Source organism: Engystomops pustulosus, chromosome 3 (assembly GCF_040894005.1).
Source record: "Engystomops pustulosus chromosome 3, aEngPut4.maternal, whole genome shotgun sequence".
NCBI lineage: Eukaryota > Metazoa > Chordata > Amphibia > Anura > Leptodactylidae > Engystomops > Engystomops pustulosus.
The window spans coordinates 48,286,224-48,313,862 of record NC_092413.1 but is presented as its reverse complement, the minus strand read 5'-3'; the positions used below and the strand labels follow the sequence as shown (position 1 = coordinate 48,313,862).

Genomic DNA, 27,639 nt, shown 5'->3' with positions numbered 1-27,639 from the left:
ATCCGATCGCGTGCGCTAAAATCCCAGGGCAATTCGCCGCAAATCGGAAATATTCGGGAAACCCGGAGAAAGTGCAGCGTTTGGACCCTTAGTAAATGAGCCACATTATCATAGCAGCAGCGGCTCATATCAGTGCCTGTGGGCCACAACATCGCGCAGACTTACTTCTGCCAGACAGTCAGAAATGGACTGAGAGCAAGTAGGTGACCACTTTATGCAGTCACTTGAAAGTTTAAATCACCAAATCACCAAATGGAGCGGAAAAACTAAATAAATGGGGGGGGGGGGCAGAATTCATATTATACCAAAGTTTAAAGACCACCTAGAACAAAGTCCCAGTGGACTGGGTAGTGGGCTTATTTAATTTGATCAAAATGTCATTGAGAACCTAAAATTTGATTTATTAATGTAAAGTGGAACCAATAGATCATTGCATAGTGGGGCAGATTTACTTACCCGGTCCATTTGCTATCCCACGGCGCGCTTTCTGTGGAGGATTTGGGTTCTACCAGGATTCACTAAGGTAGTTCCAGGTGTCGCTGCTGCGCTGAAGTTCATCGGAGTGCACTGAAGTTCACGGTCCTATCGTGGGTGCAGGTAAGCGCGTGTCAAGCACCACTTTTTTTATTTTAAATGCGGTGGGTTTTTCCGAATCCGTCCTGTTTTTGTACAGCCACGTCCCCAGATTTCCCTCATGTGTACGCCGGCGCCGATGCGCCACAATCCGATCGCGTCCGCCAAAATCCCGGGGCAATTCAGGGAAAATCGACGCAAATCAGAAATTTTCGGATAACCCGTCGGAAAAACTCGATTCGGGCCCTTAGTAAATGACCCCCAATGTGTGGATGTTCAGTGCAGGTCTTTCTTTCAAAATATTATCATATACATTAGATATCTATCCCCAGGCCCTATAGACATGAACAACTGATTTGGCCAAAGATGTATGGATTTTTTGGGGCAGGAGAAGGTAAACTCCTCTGCTTGTAAAAAGAGAAAGGGATCAGGGATATTAAAATGTAAATACCGTGTATTTCTTTCCAGTATTCACATCATATTTCTCTTTTGTTCGTGCTTAGGTGATATAAGGTCTGTCTCTTTAATTCTGTGAAATTAGCCTCCGCTGAGATAGAAACTCCCTGCAGAATCCTATTGCCTATCGTATTCCATACATCAATGCTTCAAACCCAAGACACCTGAATGCACACATACTAATATGTAATCATTGAGAATGAACTAAGAACACGGACACTCTGCATGAAAATGGTGATCTATTGACAAATTCCTGAGACATTCCCACCGGGAGTAGAAAATTTCAATAAAAGCGGTCACATAAGTGTGCTTTATGACAAACACTGTCATTACTGGGAAAAAGCTAATTAGGATAATTGTCAAGCCGTAATTAATAGGATTAGTTGAGAATTACTTTTGTTTCTTACTCAGCATTAGGTCTGTGGTCATTATAGTCAGAGATGGAGATTTTTTATTTTATCTACTATTCATTTTTCCGTTGCCCATGTTACGACAGACACTAAACATCAAATGCTCAAACAGTTTTTATATATATATATTTTTTAAAAAAGAGTCCCAAGAGCGTGTGGAGGGAGGAGCAGTGCCCCCCCCCCCCACCTTTGGAATACACTCCTCATCCTGCAACTCTCTACTCTCTTTCACTCCTTGCCCCTATCTCCTCCTCTTCCTCCTTCCTGCCCCTACTTCGTCCAGCAAGCGAGTCTCGTGGCATGGACAGATAGAATGAAACTGGCCGGCTCATCTTAATTGCTACCTGCGCATGGGTCGTAGTGAACTGCTTATCCAGCTCACTGCCTGGCAACCAGGTGCAATGTGTGACGCATGCACAAATAGCAGTGTAGACGGACTGCCTGTCACCACTCTATCTGTCCAGCTGGTAGGGTGGTAGGTAATCTTTCATCTTATTCATCTTTTTAACCAAAAATGGCAGAAATTTTATAAAATCATTTTAGGCAATGGGGGTTAGTGTCTGTTGGGACAGTTTCCCTTTAAAGAAATTAAGACTTTTAAGACATATAAATGTGTAGTATGGCACAAAAAAGTTAAGTGTTTGGTTTATTGCAAAAAGGAGATGAACCCCTACAATCAGTTTCTAACCAATGAAGCAAAAAGGCACCAAATGGGATGAAATCAGTGGGCACATACTGAAGCTTCTGGAGAGGTTATTTTGCTCCTTATCTAGGAGTGGGCTGCTAGCCTTTAGCCCAACAATAGAGGGGCCATGGGTACAGTTGTAGTAGAAACCTGATGACTACACACAACTTAGACTTGTGATAAACAAGTGACATAAACATAAAGTAAAACACTAAAAAACTAAAGAAAATGTTGCTATTTTATAACAACCAACTATAGCCTTCAAAATTTCCTTCAATATCTGAGGACCCCTTCCAACAAGGATGTGCCATTTAAGATGTAGGTATGCTCTGCTGCAACTGACGGGATACTGGCACCTTTCCACCACTTAAAGCTACACCACTCGGATGGGGGAAATTGTGTAAAGTAAATTTCAAAGTGTTTTGAGATTTAGTTTTTTTGCTTTCTTACTTTGTTAAAAATTGCCTTGAATGTTTATAATTTTGTTAATACTAGAACTTCGATGACTATGATCTGGAATCATTCTGTGTTTTATGTCTCCCGGTCTTACGCTTCAGAATTTAGTAAATGATAATAGTAACACTCATTACTGAAGAACAAATGGCAGCAATAGCTGCTAATCCTCACTTTGTTATCAAATCAAGAACAAGCATTACATGATATTGATTATTAAACTACCCCAGGTAGATGGTAATTGCTAAGGATATCCATTATATCCACTGTTCCCACCCATTCAATTATTTCTTTCGCCAGTAAAATAAATATTAGGATCCTACCATAGAGGCGCTTAAATGTGAATTAAATAGATAGACACAAAGACTTAAATGGATGGATAAATCAAAGGATGAAATAGATATGGTATAGATGAGTCGGTAGAAAACGTAATAAGATGATTGATGACTAGATAAATAAAAGATCGAAAATATGACTATACAAATGCTAGGTGGAAAGATGATTAGCAGATAAATAAAGATGGTTAGATGTTTGATAAATATAAATACTGTATATAGTAGATAGATACTTAGATGACGGATAATAAGATACATAGGCAGATTAAATACTGTAGATCAGTGATTTTCAACCTTTTTTGAGCCACGGCACACTTTTTATACTTAGAAAATCCTGGGGCACACCAACAACCAAAATAGCACAAAATGACACTAAAACAGTCATATTATACATATAGTTAATATAGATTCTAAATTTATTTTACTCACTCAATGAGTGTGAAACCTCTTCCTCAACAGTTCTCAGTTTCTCCCTGTTTTTAGTATATGGTGCTGATTATTATGTGGCTCATATACTGCAAAATAAAGGGGTACTATGAGAAGCACTATGGCCATGGGGCCAGAGTACAAGTGCCAGCTCATATACTCAGCATATGAGTTGGTACTTGTAGTACTCCAGCCTCATGACTATAGTATTTCTCATTTTACATCGCTGCACATTGCCGGGAAACACAACACAGGGGGCACCATAGTTTGGGGAACTTTCCCAGCGGCACACCCGACCATGTGTTGCGGCACACTAGTGTGCCACGGCACACTGGTTGAAAATCACTGCTGTAGATAATACATACATGGTACAATATAGATGATAGAGAGATATAGAAGATACACAGAAACAAATAACGACAAAAATATTTATAAGATACTAAGATGATAGATAATAAGTTAGGCAGTCATTAGATATTAAATTGACATAAACATAGATATTAAATAGATTGATATAGTATAGATAATAGATACAGTAGATTTACAGATACAAATAGAGACACTAAATAGATAGAACATTAGGTGGAAGATAGATAGAAAAAAAGGGTCAAACTTTGCTGGGTGCAAGCTAAAGTCCTGGCATCAGGTTTTCAAATATACAACAATGGAAAAACAGAATACTAAGTTGGAAAAAAAAGAAAACTTTCTGTGGTCTTTAATCCATATAAAGCCTATTGATGATGAACCACTAGAGTGATAGAGAAAAATAGGCACAGAAAATAAATAACACCGATAGATAGGATACTTATATAGATAGTTAGACGATAATAGATAGAAACCAATTACCAAAAAGCAGCAGCCCCAGAGTAATAGCTGTAGGGATGGTGGGTACCAGCATCTAATAGTGTTTGGACAATACACTGTCAATATCATTTCAGAATCCCTTGAGAAAGGATTGAAAAAGGATTCCAAATAGGAGACGAAACATGGCATTTGGATAAATAAAGTCCCTTCTTTAGTTATATAGATAGATATATACATCAATTAGGTAGATATGCGATAATAGATAGAAACAGTAAATTTATACACAAAGAAACAGTAAATTGAGACACAAAGAAGTGAGATAGAACAAAAACAGAAAAGAAAAGCACAGTAGACTAACTGAAAAATCATTAAATTATTCAAAAATGTAGAAATTTAAAAAAGATTTATAAACCCAGGGAGTAGTACGGTTCCAGCAGTTCTATAGTGAAAGGCTTTATGGGCTGCCTACATTTTTGCATTAGAAAAATAGATAGATAAGATTACCTATTAAACACCATACATGATAGATACAATAAAAGTATAACTATACCACTGCTACTGAATATTCTAATGTTACATAAACTTGAACACCTTTGACCTTTCCTGGTGTATTACAGACGTACGTGCGACTGGATGTGAAAGTCCAGGCGTTTTCAGAAGACATGTGGGTGGAGACAATTAGAAGGACTCACCCACAGATAATTATTGGCTTTAAGAAATATAGCATGTACAATATTTACTGTTTGTTAAAGTGGATACCAAAAATTATTTTACAATCTATTAAACGGTAATATCATGATCGAATGCAATTCTATTAAAAATAGAAAATTCTGAACTATATAATGGGTTGTGAATATGTACTTTTCTTGTACAGTTTCTCTGATTTCTAGTCCCCTTATTCTGGAAAATAATCACAAACTTGTCAGATTGCTCTGTGCATACATGGATGGACCAGCCTAGAGCCGCGGCATTGTCTCAGACTATCTAAGTACATTTGCTGTACATAGATACATAGGGGCAAATTTACTTACCCGGCCCATTCGCGATCCAGCGGCGCGTTCTCTGCTCTGGATTCGGGTCCGGCCGGGATTTAAGAAGGTAGTTCTTCCGCCGTCCACCAGGTGGCGCTGCTGCGCTGAAAGTCATCTCATCGCGCCGGAATGCACCACCTCGGACCAGGTGAAGGTAAGCGGTCCCCAAGCGACACTTTTTCAGTTTTTAAATGCGGCGGTTTTTCCGAATACGTCGGGTTTTCGTTCGGCCACGCCCCCCGATTTCCGTCGCACGCATGCCGGCGCCGATGTGCCACAATCCGATCGCGTGCGCCACAATCCCGTTGCAATTCAGGTACAATCGGCGCAAATCGGAAATATTCGGGTAACACGTCGGGAAAACGCGAATCGGGCCCTTAGTAAATGACCCCCATAGAGTTCTACAACTTAGGTTTAGTTATTGGTACGTTAAAGTCTTAGGGGGAGATTTATCAGAACTGTTTGAGGGCAAAACTGTTCTAGTTGCCAATGACAACAACGCAGTGCTCAGCCTTCATTTTCCCACAGCCGTTTGTAATATTATAGCTGAGCTCTGATTGGTTTCCATGGGCAACTAGGACTGTTTTACCTCAAACACTTATGATTAATTCCACCCATTTGTTATAGAACACATCCCTTTTGATGCTCTTTTATATCTCAAATTCCATTGGGTACAACCCTAACCTCTCTATATGTTCTTCAACTAAGCCATCTAAAGCCTATGGAAGTCACACTTGTCCACCACTGGGCACATTTATGATTTTTGTTATATATATCACTAACCTAATTTTATGCACTAACCTAATTTTATTGATTCTTGCATCATTCATAGAAATATAGCGTAAAGATGACACAAGAAACACTAGATTGGAGTAAATAGACCCTGATCTGATATAGCATTGTCTGGTTCTTTCATTTGCTCCTTAGCAGGGGAGGGGATCCAAAGCCATTTCAATCTGATAAACATACTTAATGTTTGGAGCAGCTTTAAGTGTCCCACTGTTAACAGCATGTGGTGAATTGTGTTGTGCCTAATATAAAGAAAAGCAAAAAAAAAAAACCCTGAGTGTCAATGTTAAAAACAGATGTTCCCAATCTTGCCTGACGCCGATTAATTTAAACCATAAACAAGGCAAAACTGAAGAATATTCCAGAGACAATTGGAACATCTGAAGGGGACAATCAGGCTCACATGATGTTTTATTGACGTGAAGCATTTTGTGACATTTTCCTTCTCATCAACTTCTTGTCACCTGTGGAAATGGTTTTCAGTGACCAGTAAGTAACCCTTTGTTCGTCAAGCCAAATTGGTATTATTGAAACTGGCTTTCAGGTTTTTATCTAAAAATTGATGGCATATTCATGAGATGGATAATCAATGTTTAACCAAGGAGGTCCATTAATCATTATACCCTGATTATTATAGCGGGGAAGGCTACATTGCATGGTCCCACATAGACATGATTTCTACAATCACTCAGTATCCGGTCTCTTTGTCCAGTCATATCTATGGTTGGAATATTTAAATCTGATCATGCTGGTCCAGGTGCTGGTTATTGTTTAATACTGGGCTAGATATTTTTCTTTTCCTTTGGTTTATTCATTGGGTTAACTGCTTGGCTGTTGTTTGGCTCTATCTGCTCTCTTTTGGCTTATCTACTGGTAATTCCTTTGTATGGAGTTTATAAGAGTTGGTCCCTCATAAGAACATTTACCATGGTACAATACAATTACCGTATATACTCGAGTATAAGCCGACCCGAGTATAAGCCGAGGCCCCTAATTTTACCACGAAATACTGGGAAAACCTATTCACTCGAGTATAAGCCGAGGGTGGGAAATGCATTGGTCACAGCCGCCCCAGTGTATATAGCCTGCCAGCCCCTGCCCCAGTGTATATAGCCTGCCAGCCCCTGCCCCAGTGTATATAGCCTGCCAGCCCCTGCCGGACAGATCGCACAGAGGATATACTGGGTCACCGGAAAGGTGAGTTTAGATATATTTATTTTTTTGACTCAAGTATAAGCCGCGTTTGGGTTTTTCAGCACATTTTTTGTGCTGAAAAACTAGGCTTATACTCGAGTATATAAGGTAGTTACAGAATAAAACTATAAAACTATACAAAAATGATGAAACCTATCGATTGTAATTTATGAGATGTGTGATCTCAATGAACTTCTCTAACATGATCTACTAGGTACATGCCAATTTATAGACAAACTTTGTGACCTCTGGGAGTGAGCTGATACTAGATTAATGTCTGCTTCCAAAAACAGCAGCAGGGCTTGCAGTGCATGTACACCCACATAATTAATGCCATGTGAATTAATGTTTTACAGTTGGCCCCAGAAGTCGATATTTCTTGTTTATCTGCCTAATTTGCATACATAATAACTAAATGCAACATTAATATATTTGCAAAAGTCATAATAAGTTTTTTGCAGAGTCAGTCCGTGTAATGGAATATTTTACTTACATTGTAAATTAAAAAGAAACACTCCATTAAAATAATGTAGTACATGGTTCAGGACCCAATGGGGCTGTTCATCACACAATGAATTCATTGATATTCAGATGTAGATAGATAGATAGATAGATAGATAGATATGAGAGAGATAGATACATAGATAGGTTCATTGATTTAAAGAAAACCTGCGATGCAAATTAACCCACCCAAAATAAAGGCTTAGCCCTATTTTTCCCCGTGTTACGGGCCGTGTGCCATGAATTGCTATGGAGAGGGGAGGAGTCCCCATCCTCCGTTCCATCATGGCTGACCCGGCTGTAGCCATGCGGACATACATTAGTGTGCATGAAGCCTTATTCCAAGACATCGTAAAACTGTCCTACAGGAGTGGTTCATCAAAATTGCTTTTGACCCATTGAATTGAAAAACTTATAGCCAGATTATTAAGGACTGGTCTTGTTGTTCTTGTTGCTTGTTGGCAGTTTTTGTTATCCTTGCCAACATGTCTAGTACTGCAGGATTTTATTTCTTAAAAGCAAGGGCATAAGAAGCTAAAAGAAGAGTAGATCCTGCCAGAAGGGACAGACCAGTATGTCAGTGTGCTTGGTTTACAATCCTTGATCCTGGTGGTATATGTCCCTTAACTCTTTTTGTTTCTGTTCTATATTTCTTTAAAAAATAATAAAAACCTTAAATGATACAAAAAATGTATTTTCTCTAAAATATCAGATTGCTGAGAAACAGGAATAGGAGATTCATAAAGCGCCCTGATTCTGTGTTTACTTGTCGGGTAATCCAGGAGCTAATAGATGTCCTTCAAGATTATCAGCTTTTTGAAGCAATCCTGATAATATGTGTAGAACATGCTGGGAAATGCTTAAGAACATACAAATGCAATGGAAATTTACACAAGGAACGAAGGAATTCAAAATATCTAAAATCCTGCCAAATGAGGAATCTTAACATATACATTTGTTATGTAATACTGAAGGCTGAAAAACATAATCCTTAGAAATGAGAAATTTCTTCTCATAGATTCTGGCCCTGCTACTACCCCATACAAATAAAATTAATCTCTACTCTACATAAATAAGCATTTATGAAACATTATGTGCACTTTTTGCAGTTTGCCTGTGTATAGTGCAGAGGGCACTAGATTCAGGGTTCTGGCGCACGTTCTTCGTGAATCTGGCGCACTATGAACTGCTCCAACAGAATTCACCATTTTTTATTTGGTGCACTTTTAACATGGGGTGTGTGACACACTTCTGTCCGACTTTACACGTTACATGTGGCGCATGGTCCAAATGAGCACCAGAATGCCTATTTCAGTCCAGAATTTTGTGTGTAATCAGGTAGAGTGCAGTGTGACACACTTCTATCCGACTTTACACGTTACATGTGGCGCATGGTCCAAATGAGCACCAGAACGCCTATTTCAGTCTAGAATTTTGTGTGTAATCAGGTAGAGTGCACTGTGTGCCACAAAGTGTCACATGTGCCACCAATGTGGCACAGGCACTTCTTCAATACATGTGCAAGCAGGTTGCACATGAAAGAAAGTACAAAGTCCGACAGAAAACTGGGGCATGGGCTTTAGTAAAGTTTTTTTTGTATTTGGCTATATGAACAGAATATAAAGATTCATTTATAGGTATTGCTGACAAGTTGAAAGGTCTCTGAAAGGTCAGCACCTACAGTATGTACGTATGAGTTAGAAACCAAGCACACAGGAGCCATATGTACAGGTGGTCCCCTACTTAAGGACACCCGACTTACAGACAACCCATAGTTACAGAGAGACCCCTCTGACCTCTGGTGAAGCTTTCTGAATGCTTTAATATAGTCCCAGATTGCAATAATCAGCTGTAAAGTGTCTGTAATGAAGATTTATTGAAAATCCTTGGTCCCATTACAGCAAAAAATGTTTAAACTCCTATTGTCACTGGGGCCAATTTTTTTTTTTGTCTGGATCTACAATTATAAAATATACAGTTTCGACTTACATACAAATTCAACTTAAGAACAAACCTCCGGACCCTATCTTGTACGTAACCCGGGGACTGCCTGTATAGAGTTACAGCAGAAGTACAAATAGGCCCTGGCTCCCTGTGTTTCTATACTGAACCACATTACCAAGCTTTCCCCATAGAAGCAATTCATTTTGGGGAAAACACCTGTAAAGTACTTTATCCCCTATAACATCAATGTGTTTCCACATGTAATCAGGGACCTTGTATATACCTACATCCAGAAGTGTGCGTAAGAACTGAGACTGGTATATGTGCATCCTCTGTGTAGAACAGTTTATTATGTTTGCCTTATTATGTTGGCTTTCTGCAACACACAAACACCAATAAATAACACACTGATAGTATAAAAAAAGGAAAATCTTAATAATGACACAAATGAAACAAAAATGTGGCTGCAAATACCCATGATCTTAAAAGAAATAATATGTTTTCATTTTAAAATAATGGCATATTACCCGATTAGATGGTCTGATCTGAAGGACAGAAGAGGCACCAAATAAGGCCTTTTTGCCTTGGTTTGGATGATTATTCCCATGTATTGGGCCTCCAATGATGAATGCATACCCAAGAGATATGACTCATAGTACTAACTCTATATGGGTGCCTATACATGGTACGGCTCAGGTCCATGTACTGTAAATACTAGTGGCCTTCTTACAGGTGGCACTGTATAGGTTCACCAATGGATAATATCAATAAAACAAAATAGGCTATCCACCTGTAGCACATGTAAATACTATTTCTGTGAGGGCACTCAATCTATTCTCAGAGTGTCCTTGAAGAGAGGCATCTTACCTGTCCCTAACAATCAGTACTATTAGTTCAGGTTCTCTGCTGTCAGGTGGGTGGTAATGGGATTAAGAGGACCGTGTGAGCCTATCAAATTGGATGTCAAAACTTATGGCATTAGTTACTCTGAAACGGTGAGGGCTGGAGAAAAAATTCCAGTGGAACAGTCAAGCAACAGAACACAAAGATAGTGGAAGTTCTTTTAACGCACTTTGCAAAACTTTAGGGGAGGGAATATTAGTAAATATTTCTTATCACTATAGACATTTACAATGATGTACATTGGATATCAAACTTAGAGGGCAATATACAATTTCCTAAGTGTCAAGGTCATTGTGTAATTCAATGTGAAAATATCCTGTGAGTAAAATAGCAGTATTTTAATTTATTTCATAAATAGTTTATATTCTAAAAAATGTCAATTTGAAAAAGAACAGTGATCAAAATTAGAGAACATAGCCAAAGCAAGAGAAGTTAGTGGTTCAAAGTCTGTGATTTCTAGAATACTGCATATTTACAACATCATAATCTAATCCAAGTCCCCCAGGAAGTCTGATCGTTCTCGAAAGACAATTGGTGAGGACAGGATAATGCAGATAATCTCCATGGGTAATTGTTTAAACACTGCAGCTGGAATTACTCTCCATTTCACCACTGAACAGGGTAAGCATTTGTCTTGTCATGCAATGTCTCAACTTTTAAGAGCATTTGTACTTAAAGCCATTTTTTCCAGTGACCAAACCTCTCATTAGCAGAAAGAATCAAAAGTTTGGACTCACCGTTGCTGAGGAGCATGTTTTGGGTCTCATGGAAAACTTTATGTTTGTTGACACACTGGGGAAAAGAAGTCAGGAGACTGCATATAGTGGCTACTTCCTCTCAGCTAGTGTCCGAGACCACATGGAACAGTGAGTATTCACCATCTGTTCACACATGGTGAGCCTTTTTTCCTGTTCCCAAGGTGCGTTATTGCATGGTGTCCCCTGCTTCTGTCGTGCAGTGCTGGTGGGGACCCAAGGCCTGGAGCCTAGGGGGCTATGCCTTCCAGTATGGGTGCTGGGGGGCAACCAGGTCTTGATCCCTGCCGGTGCTGTGTTCCCATTACAACAAGGTCACAGTGAAGTGGGCTTATACAATTTAATCAAAATGTAACTAAGAACCTTGAGTTCATTATATAATGTAGCCTAGCAGCAGTAGAACATTGTGTGATGTGTGGATGTGCGGTCCAGTTCTTTTTCTCTCCCCATGTTGGGTTAGAGTCCTGATCTAAACGGAACAAAAACCCAAGTGACAAAATTTTGGCTAAGAAACCCACAAAAGTCACAGAACTGTTGAAGAGCCTGAAAAAATCCCAGCAGAGCAGCGTGAGAGCCTAGTGATATCTTGTGGCCGCAGATGTGCTGAAGTCATTCAGAGAAATGGCCTGTGCACTCCCTACTGGCCGGTGACTGGTGTAACCTTCAGAAAACGTAATTATAATCAGTTTTTGTTCTACAGTCATTGCTGTTTTCTAATTATGATCGTTTTTGCAAAATAAAGGTTTTATGTTGATATACTTTAGTAATTTTGTAAAACACTGGCACATTAGCATAGTGCGGCAGATTCATCAAAACTGGCGCACGGTCTCCATTAATCTGGTGTATCCTGCACTTCTCTGGTTAAGCACTAACAGGTTCTGACCCACTGTTCTGTGCCCTGGTGTACCCCTTACAAAAAATCCTTTAATTGTTGATTGTAAAAAAAATCAAGTGATCATACAGTGTTATCTAATTTCTCTAACAGTGTACATGTTATTGATGGTAGAAGTCCACATACAATGAAGACTTCCACTGAAGGAATAAATAGGATTTGGACTGTTGAAATTATACACAAAGCCACCACAGACAAATAATGTAAATTTCACTTTGCACGTATCCAGATGGAGATTTCCTGATGCCTGTTTACCTAACCAATTATAATGGATATTTACATTGCACAGTAATGACCAGAACAGACAACTGCAAATGACAATCGAGAATGAAATAGTTTCTACTTGATCTTGAAAACAGGATGTGTATGGAAGATGCGGTCCGATTATTAGGAATGTACATGATGACCTGCCATGTGTTTTCTCGCAGCTTATGGTACCAATCACATCTAATTATATTATACATTGCCTACGAGCGCTGTATTAGCTTCATATAGCAAGCGTTCTGCGTTCAGATAGTGGATTATTTATGTCGTTGCTTCCCAGATGGTGTTTTGTCCCAGATAAAATGATTGTATATTGTAGGACAGAATGCTAAACAGAGTAATTGGCAGATTGAGTGGTGGTTGTTAGAGAGGTGTAAATGCGCTTTACAAATTTTGCTTTTATGCATTTTTAATCTAGGTTTCTATTTTTCCTTATTCTGCTCTGTGCTTACCAAGAAGTCTCTTAGAAGTAATGAGGGTTTGCATTTTTTGTATTTTGTTCTTATTTGAGTGGAAGGTGTAATGTACATGATACTCCGTTCCGGATGTTGAACCCCTTACATGCTATGGTCAATGGCATCTACAGGGTTCCTAACAGTTATATCCACTGCATCGCCCCCAAGTTTTGTCACGGAGTTACCTATGTATTGTCATGATGCCCAGATGACCAGTATGAGGCCTGCAGGTCTGATATCAACCCTGTAGAAGGTCCAGCCTAAAACAGAAACCTCAAATGCCATTTTCCATTTGCCACATACAGAGCACAACTTTTTTTCCCCCACAAATTAACAGTTCTCCATGGAATGAAAGCTTAAAGACTAGTCACTATATAAGGCTATATGTACACACCATGCCACGTTAGGTGGATTAATTTATAGGAATCTCGCTGGGTTTCCTCCTACACTACTTCATTAGAGAGCACAAAGCATTGTGGGACATGACGGCAGCTTATAATAAAAAGAAAAGGCTTAGCCATCTCATCAGATTAAGGAGGTTTTACAATCAGGTAGTTCCCCACAGCACGGAGACAGGAAAAGTTGTACTACTCTGATGTAACATAGGGAGTTCAAAAAGATTTTAGCTCCAGCATAGGACTTGAAAAAGTGGTTTAAAAACTAACTTTAATTAAGTGTGTAGTAAAAACATCATGTGCACATGAATAAAGAAAAGGAAAAATCACGGCTGTTGACACACTTCTGTAGATTATTCCGTACTAATAACAGCATCATGAGTAAGGAATAATCTTCTGAAACGAATCAACAAAAGTGTTTTTTTCTTTTTTCATGTTTACTATGGACTTAAAGATGCAAAATAACCCACCCATTTAAAACAATGATTAAAAAGCATTGCCCTTATCCCCAAAATGGTTCCTTTCCATAACGGCAATGTTAAAAAATCAAATCAGTTTGTAAACTTATATGCAACTTACCTGACAAGAGTCAAATATCACTACTTGAGGCCTATGAGTTACTTTGCTTCCTTATTCTTGATTAACAAGTCTTAGTGTTGCAGAACTGCTGCTATGCGGAACATCGGGTTAAAGCTCTGTTACATCATTGGCAACTTCATGTCATGTCACCAGGGTGACATCATCTAAGGTCCTGTTGCACAGTCTATCACTTGTATGTATCTGATCACATAATTTCAAAGCAGCCTCAATGGAGGATGGGGAGATGTAGAAGTCCACAGGGGAATGCTGTAATCATGCCATGACACTACCATGTGATCAGATATATGCATGGTGTACAGTTTGCTAATGTTAGAAGGCTAATGGACCTGTGATGAGGTCATCCTTATCACTTGACATGCTGAGAAAAAACATGGTACATGGGGAGGTGTAGATGGGAAGGGCTGGTCGAGCAGGACATGCCCCTCTGATGCCAGGGAATATAAGATAAAGTTGATTTATGGGGATGTGATGGAAACAATTTTGAGCTAAAATAAAAGTGTCAGTTAGTTAATAGGGCTCTATAGGAACATGTCACTAGCTGTATTTGTGAAAATGTGGTGACAGGTTCCCTCTAATACAAGTTAGTTTTTAATCCACTTTTTCAAGATCTATGCTGGAGCTAAAATATAGATAAACAACAAAATTTCCATTCCTGGAAAGGAAAAGGTGAAAATCACAATATTAGCATCATGGTGCGTGTGACAGGCTGCGAGCCGACATGGAGCCGATGTCGGACATCGCTGAACAGAAGATGAGGGGCTGTAGGCTATATTCTGGGGGGCAGGGGCTACAGGCTATATACTGGGGGCAAGGGCTGGCTATATACTGGGGGTATGAGCTGGTTTTTTTTTTACTGGAAGCAAGGTTGTGGCTGGTATTGCAGTACAAAGTAATGTTTCAGAGGTTTTTATTTGATCACAAGGTGTTTAGTGTGTTTAGTGCAAAGCTCTATAAAAAAAATACTTGAAAGGTTTAAAAATGTAAACAATTAAAATGAAGAATAAAATGCCGCAAACATTTTAAACTATTCATAATAGAATTAATTTTTATATTTAAAAATATCAATTACAAAAAAAGGTTTTTACAATTTTTATGAGTGTCAGAGCTGTGATAGACAGTAAATTCCCCTGTTAAGCACAGGAAGCATAGCTCAACTGTAAGTAAATAAAATGTTTGGTATGTGTGGTTTTAAAACCCTGTTTTGGTGTTTGAGTGTGTTTTTAGTCTGTTCCAGGTTGTAAACATCAATTATGTATCATCTGGTATAATAAAGATTCAGTGGAAACGGGGGGATTCCAGGAGAATATGAAACTTAGAAGTGAATAGGATTCATGAAATCAGTTAGAAAACAGGGTGGACAGAGTCTGTGCTCTTCTGCTCTTCTGTTATTTCAGAGTCTTTAGGAAACTCAGTGAGAAGTAAAGATATAACATGTCTGACCTGCAGGTAAATACAATCTACCAACAGGTTGAAATAGTTCTTCCACATACAGAACTGAACCAATAGCAAATCTAACATCCGTATACTAAAGCTGCATTGGTCTTATATTGTAGGGAAAGATGCTAAATGCTGGATATGTATATTTTCTATTTGTGGGAAAAACTTTGGCTACATTAACACACAAAATGTTAGTATAATACAAAAGATAATAATGGTTTAATAAACCTTTCCTGACACTAAGCCATACACATATTTAAAAATATTTCTGCCATAGGGGCTCATCCTTTTTGCAGAATGACTTGTATTGTTTATGGTATCAATTAAAGGGAATCTGTCAGCAGTTTTGCCCGCACAAAGCTACATTGTTAGGAAGCCCAGGAGAACTGTGTAACCATAACTTTGTGCATGGTATTGTGAGTGAAATGACTGTTATAAGTGCAGCTATAATCCAGTTCTGCAGCTCTTGCAAGGACTCTGGGTGGATCTATCAGACTGACTTTTTCACTGTACTGTTACATTCCTAAAGAGCCATATCACTAAATAGTGTTTCCAGTATCTGTGGACCACAAAATGATTTAAGACAGATACAAAACATGTAGTCTTTATGATAGTACTTACAAAAAAATACATAAAAGGGCAATAAAATTCAAGGAAAAAACCTTGCCACCTTCCCATTAAACATCAATCATTAAAGGGGCTGTCCAAGAGTGAGTACAAAAAGGGGAGGAGGCTGGGGAGGGGCTGCATAAAAAAAATAAACATGTGCTTATCTCGTCCATTACTCCCGATGACCCGCGCAGCCAGCGCTGAGTCAGGGGATAGGTGGGTGAGACATAAAGACATCGACAAGTGCCTGTGCAGCAACGGAAGTCTGCGCATGCTCAGTTGCATTGGTATGGTGCCTACACCAGTGGTCGGGAGCTGATTACTATACACTGACCAATTACAGGTTGGCCTATGTGCTGCACCTGAATATCGCTTTCCCTATTGGTTTAGGATGCCTTTATATACTTTAATCTGAAGGTCCAACATTACTCCCACAGGAAGCAGATATTTCCCTAGTGGATCCTCTGTTCCTCTTGTGGGCCACTCCTGCAACCTACATTTATTGGTATATACATTCTTTATATAATACTTTAAAATTTCTTTCCATATTCTGTGACCTATTTATTTTATTATTCTGCAGACTTTACTGTTTTGAACAAGCTGTTGTTTTTATTACATAAAATCACTTTACGTTTCATTATTCAGAAATAGGTAATCAAATAAACAGTAATTTTTTGTGAATTTTCTTTAGATTATGGCATTTATCATGCAAGCAACAATAAGTATATTTGAAATACTTCATATATTATTTGGATGTGACAACACCAAATATGTTTATTTATTTACCTGACTATGCAACATTTATAATATGTTTTTGGAATGTATTGTGGTCATTGCTACACTATAAAGAGATCTGACTGATAAGAATCTTAAAATTTGTTGTTACAGTACACCACCTTCGGTAATCAGGGTTGAATCCAGGTGTCAGGAGACCCCTGGGCGACAGAGCATCAGCCCCTTTGTAGTGAATTCACATGGCGGCATTAAAATTTCATAAACTTAAACATCCTGTTCCCTAGCTTATCATACCAAACAGCCCCCCTATTGATTCATTAAATACAGCCCCCTCTCACCCCCATGAATTCCTTATGTACAGCCCTGTGGGCATACTCTGGGCCTCGGCGCACGCCCAGGTATGTCCGGTGCTGGCCCCGATGGTAATGGCTACCAAGATCGGTAGCGCAAAAACGAGCATTTGAAAAAAGTTGTCCTTTCTTTTAGCACTTAGAATAATGTTAGCTGCATTTAATAATATTATATATTAGCAGAATTAACTAATTGATCATTCTGGCTGTCATTGGAGATTTATTGTATCTGAGAATGATCAGACAAAGGGAACTGAATTTATAAGTAGCAGATCCCCATTGTGAAGTACAGAAATGATGAAGCCTTTGTAATATAAGCCACGCTGTCTCTTGTCAGCAATGATCAGGAAGAGCCAAGCGAGGAAGCAGGTATCCAATGTAATTCTGGACATAAATAAAAGGAAATAACATGTTCTAGGTATATGGTACGGCTTATTTAGGGAGGTCATAAAAGAATCCTGGAGCATTATTAAAAAAAGATCAGTGTTATTGGCTGTTTCTGAGAAGGGTCGCATTGAGTCACTTGACATTTACTGGACTATAAGAAAGCAGCACTGGCAATGACACGCGGCAGTACAGGGTGGTCTGTGAGAAACAAGCGTCCTCCAAACGCCTTTTTAACCTTGATATTCTCTGTTTCTTGGTATAGTCAGGGGGAAGAAACATAAAAAGTCCCCTGGCAAGTGATCTTTTAGAAGATAGTCCAGGACTAATGCATTCATAATTCTAGGCATTATATATGCAGTACTGTATATTCAGTATACACTGTGAAAAGTAATGCAGGAAAATGTTTTGTGTTCAATACATGTAATCATGACATAAAAAGCTACCCCTCTTTGAATTCCATGGTTTTACATATGACAACATAAACATTATTTTAACAACAAAAAATGATTCCTTTAGATTATAATCTAATTATACAGTAATTATGGTTACTTTTCTTCACCTGTGACTATGTACACCTGATTTTGTATGCTTATTTGATTGAGCCACTTCCTTTATATACATTGCTTTTTAACCACATTACTGCTTGAGAAAGACTCCCGGATGGCGCTGAAATTAAGTACCTTCGGTGGACAAGGTATCACCCTTGTTTTAACCTTGTTTGTGTGCTACTATCTTTTGTTCAGATAGATATAAGATTTGTAACGAAAGTATGACCACCGTTTTCTTCACTTATTTCTCTCATTGATAGTTTTGTAGATTTAGCTGCCCTGCCCTGTGGTAGCGTGCACCCATTTATATTATTTTTATCTGTTAGCCTCCAAGTGAGTTCTTCTTTTTTGTAGATATACAGGTAGATGATAGATAGAAAGATAGATTAATCAAATTGTCAAAAAAGGGGTAAGAAGCACTGAACTGCCTACTTCCTGGTCTTGTGCTAAGCTGCAAGCGACAACTGGGTGGTGGTCCCTACACTACATGCATGCAATGGAAAGGATGAAAAATTAGACAAACTACACAGAGACTACACAGAGAACAATCAAGGTCAAAACCTAAAGGCTAATCTCCCTACCAGGACCTTACTCCAGTAGAAACCTTAGGAGCCTGAACTATAAGTGCTGAATGCTGACGAAAATAGATACGGAAACAGGGTATCTTACATAGGAAACGTTTTGTATTCAGAACTCAGAATCCTGGCCAGTTGATGAGGACCTATAAGCAGCAGCTAGGCAATCTGTATAAATTACTTGGAAGCCATTCCTATGGGTCCTCCAAAAAGAAAAGCAGTTAAGCAGAAGACCAGACACAAACTCTGTGGAGCTGTGGCAATGGGTGAAATGCACTTAGGCCAACACCTGCTGAGATAGGACTTCTAAGTGTTTAGAGCCAGATAGATGATTCAATGTGACTTATTTTAATTTATATTAGCCTGCTGCATTGTGTGTGTCTACCCCAGGAGACAATCATCCCATTACTTGATCCCTTATAATAAATTGATCAATTAATAAATAAATTAGGAGACAGAATAGGAGTTTTCTTGCTCAAAGGTGCAGCAGTCTCTTCTACACTGGATTGTGTTAAAGGATGGAGTTGATATGAGGATATCACCCCACCACCGGTGTTATAGACAGGGCTCATTCAGAGCTTTCTCTGCTGCATTGCAATATTATCTGGGTGATTAAGATACAGATATTATTGATTCTCTTTTTGCTAGTTATCCCTTTTAGTTTGATCAATCCTTTTTGAGTCCACGAATTTAGGGAGAAGTTAAAGGGTTAAACAAAAGGTAAAATGAAACAGATTATATATATGATATAAAAAGATAGATATCATGACTAGAAACTATGAGTACACAGTTTCAAAATGCTTGGGTGTAATACACTGAAAGCACCTATTACTGGCCGTAAAATAAGGCAAATTATCTCAAATTTAATCTCATTCAGGTAGATTTTTGTCTCGCAACAAAACCAATATATTAAGAGTAGGGACAACTATCCAGCCATTGTTATATCGCTTCAGATATATTTAGTCTCCAAATTCCATAAAGGAGCATTAATAAATATGTTAATCATGATATTATTGCAGAAGTCGCATTCATCTACCCGGCAGTTCTACTTATTGCTATCATTCACATGATCCTCTTCCTTTGCTTGTCACTTATAATGCACAGTACTGCATTATTCATTTCAATATTGTTCATATTTTCCCCTGGTTGCTAGGAATTATGTTTTTAGAAGAAGCACTTACTTTTTATAAGGACAGTATTGCTTTCATAAAGAATTTGACTATTATTGTCTACTGGGAAAAACTCTTGTTCTGAACTCATTATGAAAATAATATTAGCTTAATTAGTTGATTTCAGGAAAGGACGGCAAAATAGCCAATAAAGCGGCAGAGATGTAGAGTAAATCACAGGATTGATACTAGGCATGGTTTTGTGGAACATAGAGCTCTAGACACAGAATTTATTCATCCCATAGAAAAATGTAGAACCGGTTCCGCCTCACAATACAGTTAATGCATGTTTGCATCTGAAAGATGATATTTAGCCACTGGTTAAAGGAAACCTACCATTTGATTTGATGCATTATGTACCAAGCATACCTTGAGACTGCTGATTCACACTATGCAGGATTATATCTTGTTTAATCCCTGATCTGAGTGGTTTTGCTGATAAAACAATCATACAATTATGATAATGAAGCTGTCTTGCTTCTGTGCCTGGGCTCACTGCTTACGCTTTCACATTAGTTAACTGTTCTCCCTGCCAGGCAGAATAATCAATTTCTGCAATATCCCCCAGCCACTGTGTATGAGTGATCCAGCGCAGGTTGATTAGTCTTGTCTTGGCTGTTGCCAGAACCTGTCTGTTTACCCCCCTGCATGCTTCCCCACCAATAAAGGACGCTTTTCATGCTTTTGGAACCGGTGAGTGCCGTCATCTCTCTCTATGTTTATGTATGGATACCCTTTAAACAGGGGTTTAACAGATTTCTGTTATCTTCTTATAGTTACCTTCTAAAATCAACTTTTAAAATTATGCTGATGAGTCTGAGAGGCTAGGATCTGGCTTTACAGGTTGTTGCTCTGTCTCACCCTCACCCCTGCTTTTTATAATCTTGCTGTAATTTCATTGTTGAGGGAGCAGGGGGAGGGTGAGACAATGTAATAGTCTGTAATGGAGCCCCTCAGGCTCATTAGCATCATTTTAAAAGTTGATTTTTGAAGTAAGGAGGCGATGGATAACAAATATAAGAAGATTACCACAGTCACTGCGCCTGAATCTATAAGTAGGTTTCCTTGGTTTATCATGCTTAATTTTGTTGGTAGATTTCCTTAAAGTAGCTATAATTTCGTATGAGATTACATTTTTACCATGAAGATACAATAAAGTTCAACCTATGACTGACAGTCATGCTGCACAGTATTTGTACGTGATACAAGTAAAGGCCGTATACAATCAATACATAAGCACCTTATTATTTATTTACAGCAAAGTGTTAAGTATTATATTGCATGTATTAACTTTGTGCAAAAAGTCTATTATTTATTTACGTCACTTAGAGGATTGTGTGTACTACCTTTATTACAAAGTCTTAGATGAGACCTATAGACCTACACATTTCTTAAACTTTTATTATTTTTATAGAATGACATAAACAGCATATTGGTGACATAAAGGGACGAATCAAAAAATTTTGGACCATCTATTTTTTAAACTTTACGTTGATTCTTTTGTTATTCCTCTCAAAATGTATAAAATCTAGGCAACTCATCTCCAAAGAACCATACACAGTCCCGTGACTGTATAATTGCCAGTTTATTCATAAATAACTGCATAACCCCCATTGATCTACCTTCATTTCATTTGCCAATGCTCCCCCAAAACTTCTTTTCTCCTCTGTTATATTGTTATGCTATCCATTCTGTGCTGATTAATTTACAGAGCGTAGTATCATCTACAGAACTTGAATTTTACTTCCTCTCTAGTTCATTTATAAATATATTAAAAAAGAATGGTTGTCATATACCGAGCCATATGGTGCTACACTGGTAACTTTGATCAATCTGTGCCTATAATATTAAAGAGGACCTTGCACCACCTCACAGATGTGGTTACCATACTTTTTTCGGACTATAAGGCGCACCGGATTATAAGGGGCACCATCAATAAATGCCTGCTAAAATATCTAGGTTCATATATAAGGCGCACCGGATTATAAGGCGCACCATCAATAAATGCCTGCTAAAATATCTAGGTTCATATATAAGGCGCACCGGTGACCAGCAGGTGGCAGACCTGTGCACAGTTCAAGGCAGCTGTCTGTAAGTACGGTTCATATATAAGGCGCACTGGACTATGAAGGCACACCTTCGATTTCTGAGAAAATTAAAGTATTTTTTGTGCGCCTTATAGTCCGAAAAATACGGTGATATACCTGTAGAGGTTGGCACTTTGAATTTTCTTCCTAGCCCCCATGGTTGCTGAGATATCTTGGTAACAGACCATTATAATCTTCTCCACTGTCCGAGAGGAGGAGCTGGAGCAGAGAATGGGGCATGTGTTATGATAATCTCAGTGTTTCAGTGTCAGAGTAGAGTATCATAACACATGCCTACTGCTCCAACACCTCCTCTCTGACAATGGGGAGGATTACAATGGTCAGATATTGAGACTGATATTTCAGCACCTGTGGGGGCTAGAGACTAAATTAAGGGCCCTGAATCTGTGTAGTAGTCCCTGCACTATAGTATGTTAATCTTCCTATCTGTAAGTTGGTGAAAGATCCTCTTTAATAACTGCCATCTGTTTTCTATCACCAAAACACCTGTTGTACTTTTCACTAGTCCATTACAGGTTTATGAACACATTATCGAAGTTTAAATGGACTACATCCAGGGGGTACAATCACTCAAAAACCCATGCTGTTGCCTAGTTATAATGCTACAACCAATAAGATTACAGGATTGTATTTTGTAAAAATTTCAGTCTTTTACCCTCATAAATAGAGATTGAACCAATCGGTCTCTTATTATATGGTCTACAGGATTCTTGTATATTGGTGTTTCACTTAGTAGAGGGAAGAATTACGGTCAGAAGTAACAAGTGTCCTGTGCAGTCTACTATGGATGTGGGTGAGATTGTAGCAGAATGGAAATGTCAGCAACCAATAGATTTAAGGCAAAACTGTAAGCGCTGAACCTTCTGTAGAATAATGTGTTTGGCCATTGAGGTTATAAGAAAAATCTCGGGAATATCTTCGGAATAGCGTGATTTAGTACTTCACTTTTTATTGCTCACCACAAAGCAAGCATTTCTCTCCCCAAACCAGGGTTACTGTAATAGATTTATTACAATTGTTTACGCTGCGGAATGACGAATGCCTGGCCGAGGAACCGCATTGCAGAGAAGCACCAACATCTTTGGCTTCCCATCACAGATACAATAATATTACCAGCCATTTGGCAATTTTAATGCACTAATGATACATCTGAACTGTTTGCGGTGGATGTGTCCAAGCTTTTAAATTAGGAAAATGACAATTGTGTATTATTACGGAGAACGAAAGTAAAAACTTACTGGCAAGGTTTCCAAAAGGGCTTGAAAATGACTTTTAAACATCATGAATAAGGTGGACAGGGATTTAATGTAGAGTATAAAAGGAAATCTACCATCAAAACCTAGCATGATAAACCAGTGGCACTTACTTATAGACCCAGGCACCGTGACTCTGGAAAATGTATAATATTTATTATTTATGGGCTTCTTATTTCAAAGATCAACGCTCAAAATGATTCTAATGAGCCAGAAGGATTCTGGGGGTATACCAGAGCCCCTCTGTGCTGCAGATTCACAGGTTGTTCCACTGTGCGGGAGCACTTTCCACCTCCCACTCTGTACTGAAACTGCCTCTGCTGCAGTGGGATTGGAAGTGCTGAGAGAGCAGAGGTGGAGACAGTGAAATAATCTGTGAAGCTGCAGCACGGAGGGGCTCATGTAACACATCAATAGCTTGTGCCAATCACTAGAAGGGTCACATGACTGTGTTATTTAGTCATCAATCTGCAAATACAGTTACCACACAGATGACAACCATGAGGCATCTATATTTTTCAACTAGGAGAGGCATGGTCCCATAGCAGGCTTTCACATTTAATGCTGCAGCATAATATGTATATAATGGTGCACATCCTCTACTCCTTAGTGAGTCAGGTCGGTTGACAGGGCGCCCTGATATTGCAGGCCCCAAAGCAGCTACTATGTCTATTATCACTGTAGTTATGCCCCTGATTTCTCGACTATTTCTGTTCTGCGCTGAATCGCACAGAAGATTGTGTCGCACGCAATCGGATTGTGGCGCATCAGCGCCGGCTTGCATGCAAGATCAGCACTCACATACACCGGGAAGAAGATGGGGAACTCTGGCGGACCTGAGTGGGGAAAGCAACACATTCAAGAAATCGAATACTCGTTGGACATTCCGGATCGGCGGCGTCAACGGGACGGGTAAGTAAATGTGCCCCAATGTGTCATTGTGCCATTAGCTAAAGAAAATGGATAGCACGTGGATGAAAATAACATTTGTGGGAATTATATATGGGGAAATATAATGCCCCTTGACATTTATTAAAGGCAGTGAAATTCATACAATGTCGTAGTAGAGTCATCATTATGTACTATATGTCATTGGCCTATCTTTCTAATAATCTATATGAAGTAAATGTCTAATCAAAGCCGTCTATCCAAATGATTTTTGATATGATGGGATTCACAGTAGCTTCACAGGGTAGAATGTATTTGTCCTGTTTGCTCTCAGGCTGTTATCAGTAGGACTAGTTTTCTTACAAAGAGATGTATGGGATTTCCATTGACTCACAGTGAGAGGAAAGGAGGATTACAGTAAGACACAAAATATAGAAGCCAAGTGTATAACACCAGCCTATGACCAGTTGCTATTGGATGGTATATAGAGTAACCTATTGGGATAATGGGGGAATTGTAATGTGGTGCAGATAAAGCAGTAAGACATGAGCAGTAGTGCATCAAAACCCCATTTTTATTTTGGATATGTTGGGCGGCATAGGTGCCCTCTGATTTTCAGAGCAATATATTAATAAACATTATATAATTCCATATATTAAGATCCTATGTCACTTTAAATGTTAATGTCACATTTAAGTACCCATTAAATTGACTTTAACTATCAATTTCCTAAACAGGTTCAAGTCAATGCTGTATAATTTAATTTTCCAGTAGTTATAGCATATGGAGAGGAATGTTTTAAGGTTTTCATTATGCCATAATGTGGAACATATTTTCTCTAAGATACTAAATTAGATAAAATCGAGGACAAGCAAATCAGTAACTTGTAAGTACGAAAATAAAACTATTATAAAGTTACGTATTAAAACTGTCTGACAGCACAGTATCAAATAATAATTACAGGTCCTTATGGACTGGTGATTTAGTGTCCGAAATAGTCTTGTAACATCTCTGTCCGTGGTTATTATACAAATAACACATTTTTATAATTGAATATAGACGAGTTCAATAAGATGCATCAGATTCATCTCTGGAGGTCCCGGAGCTTGTGCAATGTTACAATGAAGCCAGTGTAGATGTATCAATGAAGAACGTACCTACACTGAAGAATGGCCTGCACCGGATCACTGAATGAGTGTATCGGTGCCGAGAGCTTTGGACTGGAATAAGTAGAAATTTTTTTTACTCGGGCCATGAAAATAAATAATATAAGGCGATTAGTGACAGTAAACCAATGATCCACAAGAACCTGTAAGTGATTTGGTCGCAAATCACCCCATCAGGTTCCCTTTGATTGCATGCATCTTGACCGTAGGGGAGTAAGTAGCTCGAAATAAAGCCATGAGACTGATAAATTCTGGTTGTCAGTCTGATAAATTTGCTACTTAGCGGCATTGTGCAGCTTAGTATAAATTGTGATAAAGGAAAGCGTCAAAGCTTCTCTCCAAAATATTTATTTTAGAAACCTTTTACAAAATTATTGTTCAGCTCAAAATAAATGAAATTTATTAGGAATGAGCAGACCCATTGAAGTTTGTTGAAAATGAACCCTAACTTCAGCTTTGACTCACCCACTCGAGCGGTAACAACCACGATTGGTGCCAACGGGAAGCAACTATCCTGCCGGCAGGGAACAACGACCCTTAGCAAAATGCCAACTGCTTTTAAAGAGTCACTGATGGCACCATTTACGGTTGTTACCAGTGGCTGGGGATGAGCCATACCCAAACTTCTGACTGAAGTCCGGGTTCGTTTTCCATTGCATGCTTTGGTTCACTCATTCAAAGCCTTTAAGGGATATGAAAGGATAAAGGGGGTAAATTATTATATGCCGGAGCATGAGCGGCCCCCTGATAAGGGCCACACCTCTGTGTCCCGACTTAGGCCTCTTCATCAATCTGTCGGGCAGCTAACTGCTGGGCAAAACTATACCATGTCCAACCTGACATAGTTTTGCATAAAAACCTGAGAAAGAAAGAAAGTTTGCAGGTTTTGGAATAGTGTGCTGCCACTGGGCAGGAAAACCACCTGCTCACCCACTCTGCTGGTGGCTGTGGCATACCACCAGAAACTGGTGTAGAAGTACTGATAAATCTCCACCAATGGTTTATTAAAGTTTTTTTCCAGGCATAGTTTACTAGGAATGTAGATGATCAGCCACTGATCAGTGGACCGCAGAGCAACTGGGGTGTGCCTACTCTGTGATCATCTAGCTGCCTTAGTGGAAGCTGAGAGTTCCATCCATTGTATAACATAGTATATATCATTCATGTCTATAAGAGCTGTTCCTACATAGGTCATTATGTTCCTTTATTACTAATAACCAGGAAAAACACTTTACCCAAATTTGGTTTCAAAGTAGATTTCAGACTTTTGTTTTTTGTTATTATAGGTCATTACAGATGATGAACGATCATGTAACTCGAGTCCAACCAATTTACAGACAGAATGTACCAAAAAAAATTCCCAGACTGCTGATTTCTGGTTCATAGCTTTTCACTGATCTTGTCCGTTTCGCCTATAAGTAGATTTTCAAGCTTCTACTCCTCTAAAACTGACATTACAGCCAATTTTCCAGAAAAGCCAGGGCCAGGAGCTCTTATCTATCTACGTTTCTTCTTTTTATCACTGTTATTGCTTTTGGCTGAAGGAAAGGAGAATGGGAAACGCAGTAAAGATATTTTTGGTGGAACTTATGACTCTTTCTTTCCACATGAGGAAGAATTAAAGGAACAACTCACCCTTGATGTTTAGAAATGTGATGTCTCCCGTTTACTGCATCCGATCCTTATAAACAGCAGCTCCTGGTAGTAAAGAAAAGCAGAATTACATGATTTCACTAGAAAATTGACAAAAGCAGCATCTTCTATCACTCTAGTTCAAACCGGAGCGTAGAAAACTGCAAACCACTCTAATAGAAATGAACTGGAGCGTAGAAGGAGATAAGATATATGATCGTATTAAAAAAGCCATCAAAATAAGTGATCTATTTGTAAAGGGTTAATATTTGGTAGTCTTCAAAATAAAAAGGAACATCTGTTAGAATTATTAGACAATAACTATCACCTGATGATATAGCTGGAGCTACTGGGCTAAAAGATATCTGCTCATTATAGAGACATATGAAATATAATAAAAGTGTGGTCGGAAAGAACACAAAATTTGTGATGAAGTGGGACAATACCATGTTGTAACCTCAAAGGGACAAAGTTTATTTCAATTTGAATAGGAAATAGAACATAGTTGTCTCTAAATTTGGTTGTCTACTGCTGGAACGTTATGGTCCACTATTGGGTTAGAGCCTGGGTCTACCATAGGATCGTCTGCTACAAGGGTAAACACATTTTTGCCCTATTCTTTGGGGGGAGAGACTTAAAAGCAACTTTTTTAGGGTAAGTGAAATCTCGGTAAGCAGAACTAAGTAAGATTCATAGAAGGAATAACATTTTATTATACATTTGTGATCATCAATGGTATATTTGGTTTTTCCCACCTGCAATCAGTGGTGAAGCATAGATTGTTTGATTTCCTCATCAGCCCAAACTTGCCCATTTATCTTTAGAAAATCGCCTCCAATTTCATATGTAAATAATGAGTTAAAAAGAGTCACTTTCTGCCTGGATGGGGAACATCACCTCAGATGCCCCTATCTTGG

The 27,639-nt window shown here is 38.7% G+C and overlaps 1 protein-coding gene across 6 annotated transcripts in view; it reads right to left on the bottom strand.

Annotated features, from left to right (window-relative positions):
- SLC8A1 (solute carrier family 8 member A1) overlaps positions 1-27,639 on the bottom strand; it is a 371,105-nt gene that overhangs the window by 300,092 nt on the left and 43,374 nt on the right. For all 6 annotated transcript variants that reach the window (XM_072140722.1, XM_072140726.1, XM_072140724.1 and 3 more), the window contains exon 2: positions 26,726-26,788. The gene's annotated coding sequence lies outside the window, so the exon portion shown is untranslated. The remainder of the gene's footprint in view (positions 1-26,725; positions 26,789-27,639) is intronic.